The following is a 10,387-nucleotide window of genomic DNA, read 5'->3' as shown; positions in this document are numbered from 1 at the left end:
GGGTGACTTTTGAGAATACCTACGGCAGCTACAGTGTGGAATATATTAGGTTTTGGCACCATACATTTCCGGAATGACTGCGTGGTGGTACTTTACGTGGTGGTTCTTGAAGTGAGTCCGGGCTGAGGTAGGTGGTTAATGATTTTTTGCATCGTGGCCGGCTTTAAAGAAGAGCGCGTATTTTGCCAATGGCTCCTTGCTGGGCTGCACCTTCCTTTAGGATTTCCGGGCTATACTTCTTTTAGGATTTCAAATCATATAATTAATAGTAGTTGCACGAGTTCGGGATCGAGTTTGGATTGGGCGTGGGCGTAGTCTTAATGCTTGGGCTACCGCAGCGCCTTGCCGAGTTGATGGGCCTGGGGTGGTGCGAGGTGCGGGGTGTCTGTTAGCGCTTTCTTGAGTTCTTGCTTCTCTTTCCTCAAAGTTCAAGTTCTTCACGCATAGAAGCTTATTAGGAGACGATTTCCGCGTCGTCTGTTTCGGCTAAAGTCGATGATTGGTGATCTTGTTGAGGTGTGGTGGCAAAGTTTGTGGTTGCACCACTCTGCCAGCCCATGAGATTCCCCGAACCGCTTCCTTACTCGGCCTATTGGAGGGTGTTGGGATGCGACTGGGGCATTGCGGGCTAAGTGCTATGTGGACAATCTTCTTAAATGCAGAACAGAAGACTAACGGGCAATATTCCTGAGTTTCATCAGGGCTTTGCCGCATGTGGGACAGGCGGTGGTGTGCGGGCAGTAGTTTGCCATGTGGCCAATGTAGTGGCAGTTGTAGCCCAATATGCATATTGGATTATAGTCACCGACTTTTACTATTGCCATGTAATCTTGAGTACCTTTGGAAGTGTTGGAGTGTCAAAAATGAAGACCGCCCTATTTGTCTTGCCAATCCCATTCACATTGAGGACTTCAGGCTGCTCGCAACGCAACCGTTTCCGGATGTCTTTTATTCGACTCGTTGGGTTCGACACCGATGACTCCACGTGTCGTGTTGGTACGGGGATATGAACCCCTGATCTCGGCAGGTATTGTGGTGACGCGGCCGTTGTACATAGCTTGCATGGTTGTTGTTTGAGCTATTCGCTCAGCAGGCTCGTTGTCGTATACTTTGATGTGTATGCAGTTTCCCATTGCATCATGTCTGTGGGAGGAAATTCTGAGAGGTAGGCCAGAGGAGCTGTGATGCCAATCAGATGTGCGAATGAGCTTTTCGGGATGTCAAAGATGTTGATTTTCGTGAGTGGTCTGAACGGGAGTACCGAACGAGGGCGACTTCCGCGGTCTGTCTCGGTTATTGTTGGGGCCAAGGCCATTTAGTTCCGTTGCCACGATGGAAGGGGGTCCCTGGGTGTGTATTTGGTATGGTAGGCTCGTCAGGCCGGTCGTGGTCCATGAAGGTTCCATGTCCGAGAACTGGTGGATAGGCTGTGCTCCTAGGTGTGATAGATGCTCCTGGGTGGCGTAAGTCTGAGGTACTTGCTTGCGAACCGACCTGCGGCGCTTTGAGGTTGCGTTGAGGCACAGGTGCGTGACCTTGGACGGGCATTGTAGCTGCCATCCCTGCTGCAGACCGAACGTAGCGGGCCGCAGCGGCAGATGATGCAGCGACGGCGTGGTGCTGGTTAGGCCTAGATGATTCGAGAAATTCTTTCGCTCACAATAGGTTTAGCAATGGACCGACCAAGGTGGGACTGAACAAGAGTACACTGAGCACGTCACAAACACCTTGATGCAACTGGTCGGTCACTGCCGGTAGAAGATACTGCACTTACTGCTGTCGAAAAGTGAAGCCGATGTGGCATCCATGCGCATCCGGTCAGAGCACGCACCATTCGAACGAAGAAGGGCAGGCGCTGTTGCATATAGGGACAATATTCCGTTCCCTTCTGGGTAAGAGCAATTTCTCGTGCATACCCACCGCCGGGGCCCGCCTACTGCTTCAATTCGAACACTCCTTTTATTCTTTCATGCAACTGTTAAATGGAGCCCGCTATTGAGCCTCAGTAGCCTATAGAATTGTGGGATTTGGAATGAACGGCCCGGGTTCAGGGTCCAGCAATGCCAATATTTTCAATAGCGAGGCTGTCGTTGGTCGAGGCTTTCATGGGACGATTTGTAGTAACACGGGCGCAGCGATGTCCAGAAGGAATAGCCTAGTGGTGGGGAGAGTAAGCGCGAAGCAGACAAGCAGCGAGGTAATAGAATTCTTGAACAAGACTTTATTTAGGCAAAGCTTTTCTAAACTACTTAATCTCGTGGCAACGTTTATGCTTCTAAAAGTTGTAGAGCAAAAAAAAAAAAAAAACATCCTACATACTTGAGTGAAGATATCAATACATAAAGGACATCTGCATATTCCTTTTAGTTAAAAATACTTGGCTGCTCGATTTTTGCGATAGCAAGTAAGGAAATACACATTTCTACAAAACGCGCTCGTGGCGCTCCCTCGTGGTAGTGTCTGAAAGGTGGCGCCATTCATTGTTTAATCGTGACGCTACCGTACATGTCCAAACAACTCCGTCGGTTGCAACGCGCGAGATTCAAAATTCGCATAAGAGAATATGAAAGGTTCCACATTATTGTTGTTTTAGCCGGGGACAAGTATTTAAAAAATTCTACAGAAATTCAGGGAATTGTCTACTAATGCGTAGCTTTCTTATGCCTTGGGAGTCCATTACAGCCATTTTTTTGGTCTTTCTAAACACTGTCCGACCAATTATCTCTATTAAATGCAGAGCATTTCTTTAACTCACATGTCGCGTCTGCCGCCCGTCCGCAACAGCTCAGCGCGCAGGTGCGCCCTCTCCCCCACTCCTCCTCTCCCGCATCACGCTACCCTCCTCGCTCTCAACAACAGGTCCGCACCCCTCCCCCTACACTACAAAAAGAAATAACAGTTACCGGCGCCTGGTTTCGATCCCACGACCCTGCGGGCGGAACGCAAGGTACATGGTGCTCTACCCACTGCGCCACAAAGCCGACACAGAATGGAAGGCTACGAACGCGCCTTATATCCTTGACTCATTCAAACTACGTCAAGAAGCTGCTGATACAACGCATTCACTACCTGTGGGCGGAACGCGAGGTACATGGTGCTCTTCCCACTGCGCCACAAAACCGACACAGAATGAAAGGCTACGAACGCGCCTTATATCCTTGACTCATTCAAACTACGTCAAGAAGCTGCTGATACAACGCATTCACTACCACCAACTCTCCAAGCACTAAACGTTAACGCAATACACCCACCCCCTATGCGACCCATTTACTCGAGTCCCCCTCGCGGGGGGATGGGCCCAATTTTTTGACGCTATTATAACGATGGCGCGTGGAACTTCCGCAATATCTGCGTTTTTGTGGAAATGCAGGGCGTTACACTGTACTCGCTGTGGGGGTACTAGGCAAAGAATGCTACGCATTAATACCCCCTTTATTCTCGCGTGCAGTTAAAAGTGTGTTGCCGCACGGCTCACTGCCATGGTCGTCAGCATTCCTTTCGGCGGGTCCCGGATGGCTGGATAGATAGATGTGTAAAAATTCCGATTTCAAAAGTTCTAGGGTGCTATCAGCAAAACAATTTGTGGTTAAGGTCTTTTAAGTGATGCCCTTTCATTCGGGGTAAAATACGCGACAAAAATGGGTTATCTGTTTGTTTAACCTCAGCGTTCCTGACATAACCTGGGGTAATTTTGTATTTGCAAGACGTTCTGTTAGCTTAATTCTGCGTACTCTTCTCGTAATTAAAAGTGACTCGGTTCATTTAGGTCGGTTAGAGGGGAGCAGCATGCACACCGACACGCTTTATTTACCTTTTGCATCGCACGGAAGTGTCGGGCTTGCATCTGTCTTGAAACGAAATAACGCTGTGGGGGCTGCGAGCGAACGGACGACACGAGAGTGGTCTGTGATGCGCTGTCTAGATCTTCGGGCGGGTGACAGGCGAAGCAGTTGCTTTCGTTGCTTTCAATCACCTTATTTGGGGACGCTGCTTTACAATGCGCGCGGAGGCGCCGTCAGGTGGTATTTTTCATCGCGGGTTTCCTTTATCAGTCAGAATAAATGTGTGCGCAATTAGATCGTCGCTGAAAATACCGCAGTTATAGATGCCCCTCGTGGGTGCCTGCAAGTGCCTCATTGACACTTTAGTGATTAGGACAGTACTTTCGAGTAAGATAATTAATTACAATTAATTATTACAATTAATTACAAAAAAATGCTGCCCGCTTCTCCACAGTACTGCAAACATTATGCAGTAAGTTTTCCTCGAGTTACGCCATTACTATTTTTCAAATCTGGTGCATGATAGCTGGGACACCCTGTATAGTTCTTGTGCATTGTTGCTGTAGTAGGATAGCATTTAGACGTGTTTGTAACATGCTATAGCATGGGCGTCTGCAGAAGTTTGTCTTGAGGGGGCGGGGGGGGGGGCAAACCCACAGTATTGAGGGGGAAGGGAGAGAGAGCGAGGGGGCAGGCAATTGATTGATTGATTGATTGATTGTGGGTTTAACGCATCGACGCAACGCAGGCGATGAGGCGCGCCGTAGTGGAGGGCTCCGGGTAAATTTTGATCACCTGGGGATTTTTAACGTACGCCGAAATCTCGTACACACGGGCGTTTTTGCTTTTCGACTCCATCAGAAAAGCGGCCGCCGCGGCCGGGAATCGAACCCGCGACCTCGTGCTCAGCAGCGCAACGTCTTAGCCACTGAGCCACCGCGACGGGTGGATAAGAGCCCCTTTTGCACTCCCCTGCCGATGCCCATGCGCAACTTGTTCATGAGCTCTTTGTTCCTCACGCGTTATGTACTGCCCGTACTTCATGGGTCAGCATCTTGGCCTGCAGCATGAATAAATGAATGAAAGACTGAAACCCTTAAAGTACTATACATATCTGCAGTGGGCCATTAATCTTTCGCACAACATTCCATGCGTGCCTGGAGCCTAAGCCCATGCTGTCTTTATGATTGGATTCCGAATCATCACGTATCGTAAATTTTCAGCGAGAAAACTTTCATCGCTGCATACCATTCTCAACTTGTCCGCAGGAGGCCGCGGTACAATTCAGACCAAATAAAAAATAATGAGCCTTTCAACCCGTGCAGGACGAACCGGTAACCTGCGGCGTGTTTTACCTTAATCGACGCATTTATGAACGAAATAAAACACGCGTTTGTTGGTAAGTTACGATTGAGCATAGTTAATTAGCTGAATGAAACTGAAAAAAACAAGAGTTTTATTCTAGGGGAATATTATCAGGGCTGTACGTTTCACTCATATAGAAGCCCGTGTATTAAACAATATAGTCGCTAGGAGACTTGCCTGTCCAGCCTGGCTACGCACCCAGGCAGTAGCTGCTTAGCCTATGGCGATTACCATGGCTTGTGCAACGATCATCGTCATTTGGTGCAACGCCATCTTTGTTCAAACACTAGACCACAGGCTTGGCCTTCCAGAGCCTCCCATCTCTATCTTGCACCCAAGTTTTCTGGTCCAATCAAAGAGAGCGTCTCGTTGGCTTAGCAGTCTTGGTTCCTCTAAGAATGCTTGGCGGGGCCCGGTGCTGGTCTAGTTGTTCCTCCCCCGTTGTCCGGGACAAACCGCGGTGGGGGTCCTTACCCTTCACGCTCAACACATACACCGTCGAGGACAAATCTTTCTGCTTCGCTTCAATGGCTGACAGGTTGTTTTCCGTTGTAGTATCGTCGGGGCTTTTACCGAGATGAGGTAATGTGAACCTGTGGTGCGTAGATGACCTCGCTGGTTCACTGACGACGAAGGCGGCAGCAGCTGCGATGCCGGTAGCCACCATAAGCCATTTCTCGGCACTTAATTTTGCTGCCTTATAGGGGCATGGTATGGGATAATGAATGCGGTACTGAGTTCGTGGATTCTGCGAATAGCGGCTCCTCCGATGGGGTCGGTGCCGTTGTTTCCGCCGGCAACTCTTTCACCCTCCATGTCCAGTTCGATACCCGCGCTGCCGTCCTTTTGACCACGCCACTCTGCCTCGCGTAGGGAGCAGACCAGGGCGACGGACGCCGCCACCTGCAGCGTCACCCCGATTGGCCGAGACTTGAACGAACCACATGGTAGGCCTACCTACCTATCCTTTTATCACTCCCTTTCTCCTCTAATCTTTATATACCCCTCCTCCCCCCCCCCCCCGCACTGGGTTGTATGCAGGTGAGCCCCCAGCTGGGCTCAATAATATCCCCAGTGCATCTCCTTTCCTTTTCACTCGAACCACTTAGTAGTAGTAGTAGTGGCCGTGGGAAGCGAAGGCGTGCGTCGGAGCCGCATTGCGTCTCTGTTGGGCCGCTCGGCATGCAGCCGCTCTCCGGGAACGAAGGCCACATGGGAGGACGAAGGCGCGGCGCAGTGCGAGCCCAGGCTGTTCAGGGGTGATCCGACTTGCTCTTTCGTGCCCTGCGAGTCCTTGGTTTCCGGGATGCCCTTGGCACCAGAGCACACCGTCGTGCTCCTCGTGTTTCATCGCTGGTATTTCCTTCATTTGAGGTAGTCGGAGCTGGTGCAAGGGGTGGCCATGCGGTCGCTCATTCCACACCAAGAAGCAAGATGTATTTGGCGATGATCAAGCAGCTCTAGCTAGACAGTAGGTGGTGGTGGTGGTTCCAATGAAATGGCGCGTACCCACTCAGGGGGATTGGCCAGGAAATGGGCGCCTTACCGAAAGAAATTAGGTAATTTTTATTGGAAAGAAAATTTTTTAATTATTAGGATGGATTAGCAGTATATGTGTAGAGAAATAAAAGTAAGGAGATTAGAGAAAGAAAAAAAAAAGGTAAAAACGAACACCATTTAATGAAAATTGGAATTAAGAAACACGAAGAAAGGGGTACAGACGAAGCAGTGAGCTTGGCGCGCATATTCTTGACAAGAAAATCCAGTTAAGCTGAATGCTGTGTAGCACGGCAGACGGCCTGATTCCAGGATGAATGAGTGCAACGCACTGCAAAGATCCCCGTGGCAGAATCCCAGTTCCTTCGCCCCGAAAGACAAAATAACTGTAGCAGACAGCGGCAGGTTTAGCCGGTTGCATGTACTTTCTAAGTACCTTCGTCTTATCGAGGAGAACCGTCGGCAGGAGAAGAAGAAATGGTCGATAGTTTCTGGTTCTTTGCAAAAGGCGCATAACGGCGACAGGGCCAGATTAGAGCGGTGCAAGTAATAATTTAAATTTGGCACGCGACAGCGAAAGCTAGTGAGGGTTACTTCACAAGCTCGCGACTGGCTTATGCTGCACTTCCATGAGTACCGGAGGTGCTCGAGCTCCGAGTCGTCGTAAGTAGAATCAGGCAGACTTTGAAGTAAGCACAGCCTACGGAAGCGAGCCGAAGTTATGAGGGAAATGGGCGGCAGAACCTCCACTACTGGACCGCCCAATGCCATTCCCGCCAGAGCATCCGCCGATTCGTTAAGCCAGATACCTGCATGTCCAGGTACCCAGACCAAACGAAGTTCACGAAGGGAGGAAGGCGCTAAAGAAGCAAGGACTCGACGTAGGGGGGATGAAGTTGAAGAAGTAAGGGCAGAACAAACGGAAAATGAATCCGTGAGAATTATTGCCTGTCGTTTCGAGGAACCAAGCTTACGAAGGGCCAAGACTATTGCGAGGAGGAGGAGGAGGAGGAAAAAACGTTTATTGCTCCCATTGAACGGGAAGAAAGGAGCGCGGGATGGTTGTCGGTCATCCATGGTGGGTGGCGTCCCTAGTCCGGGATGCCATGGCCAGCTGCAGCTCGAATGGCCCTGGTCACCAGGCCACGCTGGTTTTCCAGGACATCGCTACTCAGCAGGACCTCCCACTGCTCCTGTGTCGGTGCGATGACTTCAGGTAGTTCGGTGACGCCTTTACACTCCCACACCATGTGGTACAGGGTGTTGGGTGTCCCAGAGCAGAAGTTGCAGTGGAAAGATGTAGTAAAGTTAGGCAGCAACTCGCGAGTCTCAGCCAAACACCGAGCTTCGTCTTCCTCTTCGCTGCTCCGGAATCACCAGACATGACGGCCAATCGCCTTAATTCGCCATAGGCTATGCAGCTACTTTAACAAAACTTGTTGGCTAGTTGGTTCATGATTCTTCAACATGTTTATCGCAAAAACAAATACGGTACACAAGAAAGGAGACAGGACAAGCGCTAACTTTCAACTGAACCTTAGTCATCGCCGGAGCCGGTAAATATAGAAAGAACTGGCGCATGCGCAGTATGCGCCACAGTAGGGCATCACAAGTACACAAATGTGTCAATCAACCAAAACGCTCGAAAAAAGATTTCTCTTGTCCTGTCTTCTTTCTTGTGTACCGTCTTTGTTTTTGCGCTAAACATTAAAGAAGTATGCAGCTACTGCCTCGGTGCGTAGCCAATGCTGGACAGGCAAGTATACCTACAATACATTGGGAGCTACAAAGCATTCGCTACCTGTGCCTACTGCCCATCCCCTGGCACCCTATACCACCTGGTATGGGAATGCCAGCAAACTCCTTCTTTACCTCCAATCACCAACCCTACTTACGAGTAGTGGGTGGACCGGCTGACCAGCTCGGACCTTGCGGCGCAACAAGAAGTCGTCGCTATAGAGCCCGGGCAGCCAGCCAGGACCAGGGCATCCCGCACTAAGGACGACCGCCACAGGGCTGGTGCCCCTGCCATCTAGCACCAAATCCGCTCGTTTTCATTAAACGTTTCTTTCTCTCTCTCTCTCTCGCGAAAAACTGGACACGAAAAGTTTTTCATGTCGACGCGGCGCGTAGACGGACGGACATCGGACACCGCCGGAGGGTACACCGTCGGCGGCAAAATAAGCCGAGGCATGCGAGCGCGTGGCAAAATGCACCGCCGCGCCATCTGACGTTGCACTTCTGGTGTCGAGACATCGATGTGCGCGTGCGCGTCCAACCCAAGGAGGATCCAACCATGCTCGCTATCCTGTCTTTTCCTTCACTTCAAGCAGAAAGCAATCACATTCAGCGTTTGGCGATAGGGGTCCCTGTGTTTGCTAACATGCCACGCTCGCAAACTCTCGGCGACGAAAGGCGAGGGTGAAGTGTGCTTGCTCGCTCTGCCCCAATACGACAGATAACATCTTTCCCGTCTCGGTGACGAACTTGTGCCACAGATATTCAATCGCGTCTTTGGATTTTTTCCCTAAATCATGCAGTAGGTTGGTAACCAAAAATGAGCGCCCCAAAACAGGAAGGAATAGAGGTAATTCAGTGAATAGCTTTTATTTGCCCCGATTTGTCGCTTAGGCGTCGGTCAGGAGCCGACGTCAGCGTTTGTACCAGTAAGCGTTTGTAAAGCGGGCTTCTCCTTTGAACGAGTAAGCTAAAGGCGGAGCATCCTTTGCAGGAAGCAGGCTGCTGCGCGGGGATTAGCTTTCATGGGATTGTCTTTAGATTGTCTTTCTTGGGCTACTTAAACGCGAAAATTTTGGCCTGCCTGTCTGTCTGTGACTCGATTCAGCCACCCCGCCAAATTGAATCAAAAGCTGCGCAATAGTCTTATATACCCACAGCCAAATCTAAACATTTAAGTCCGGCGTCAATGTTCATACTTTTCAACATCGTTGAACAAGAACAGGAGATTGCGCCCATATAAGGCCGAAAATCAATACATGATTGATATTTGCACTGTTCCTTTATTAAACAATTCACCGATGCTTGGTTTTCGCGATAGCAAATAAAATACTATATCAACCACAGAAAACCATCGCCTACCGTTGCCCGTGCTACTTGGCGGCATTTAAAAAAAATCGAACGGCAACAGCAACGAAAGCTTGCATTATATAGGTTCCACGTTCTGCTTGAAACGCGTGGAGTAGGGCAACGTGGTTCTATAAACATTGTAGTAGGATGCCTTAATTCACGCGCGTCTCCACCGCACGGCAGAGCTGGCATCGAGGCACCAACTTGGAGCAATGGAACGCGGTAAATTTAAATTGACTTGAGAAAACCTCTAGCGTGTTATCTTGGGAGGAAGGAGACGGGAGAGGAATAGCCTGAGAGGTGAGCGGAAAAGAGAAGGGAGGCGTTTGCTTGTCAGGGGCGCCAGTCTACTATCATCTCTCGCCGACATTTGCAACCAAAGGAGAAGATACGCGGCCATTTTTTTTCGTTTAGAATTCCCCAGGGCAGACATCGGGAAATCGTCACTTGGCTCCTGGACTACTGCTACTACATGACGCACTGCTTTAGCACCAATGTTTTGTCCTGGCTTTTCGCAACACCAGCTCTTGATGGTAGGGTTTCGGACATTGGTATATCTAACATCGTGAGCGAAAAAAAAAATCTGCAGAAATTCCGAGAATTGTTAACTAATTCGTAGCATTCTTATGCCGCTTTTCTAGTGTGTTAGTTCTTTG

The sequence above is a fragment of the Haemaphysalis longicornis genome, unplaced genomic scaffold, assembly GCF_048455015.1.
Source record: "Haemaphysalis longicornis isolate Haplotype H1 unplaced genomic scaffold, Haemaphysalis longicornis Haplotype H1 scaffold_10, whole genome shotgun sequence".
Taxonomy (NCBI): Eukaryota; Metazoa; Arthropoda; class Arachnida; order Ixodida; family Ixodidae; genus Haemaphysalis; species Haemaphysalis longicornis.
The sequence above is the reverse complement of the archived record's forward strand: the minus strand, read 5'-3'. Positions refer to the sequence as shown.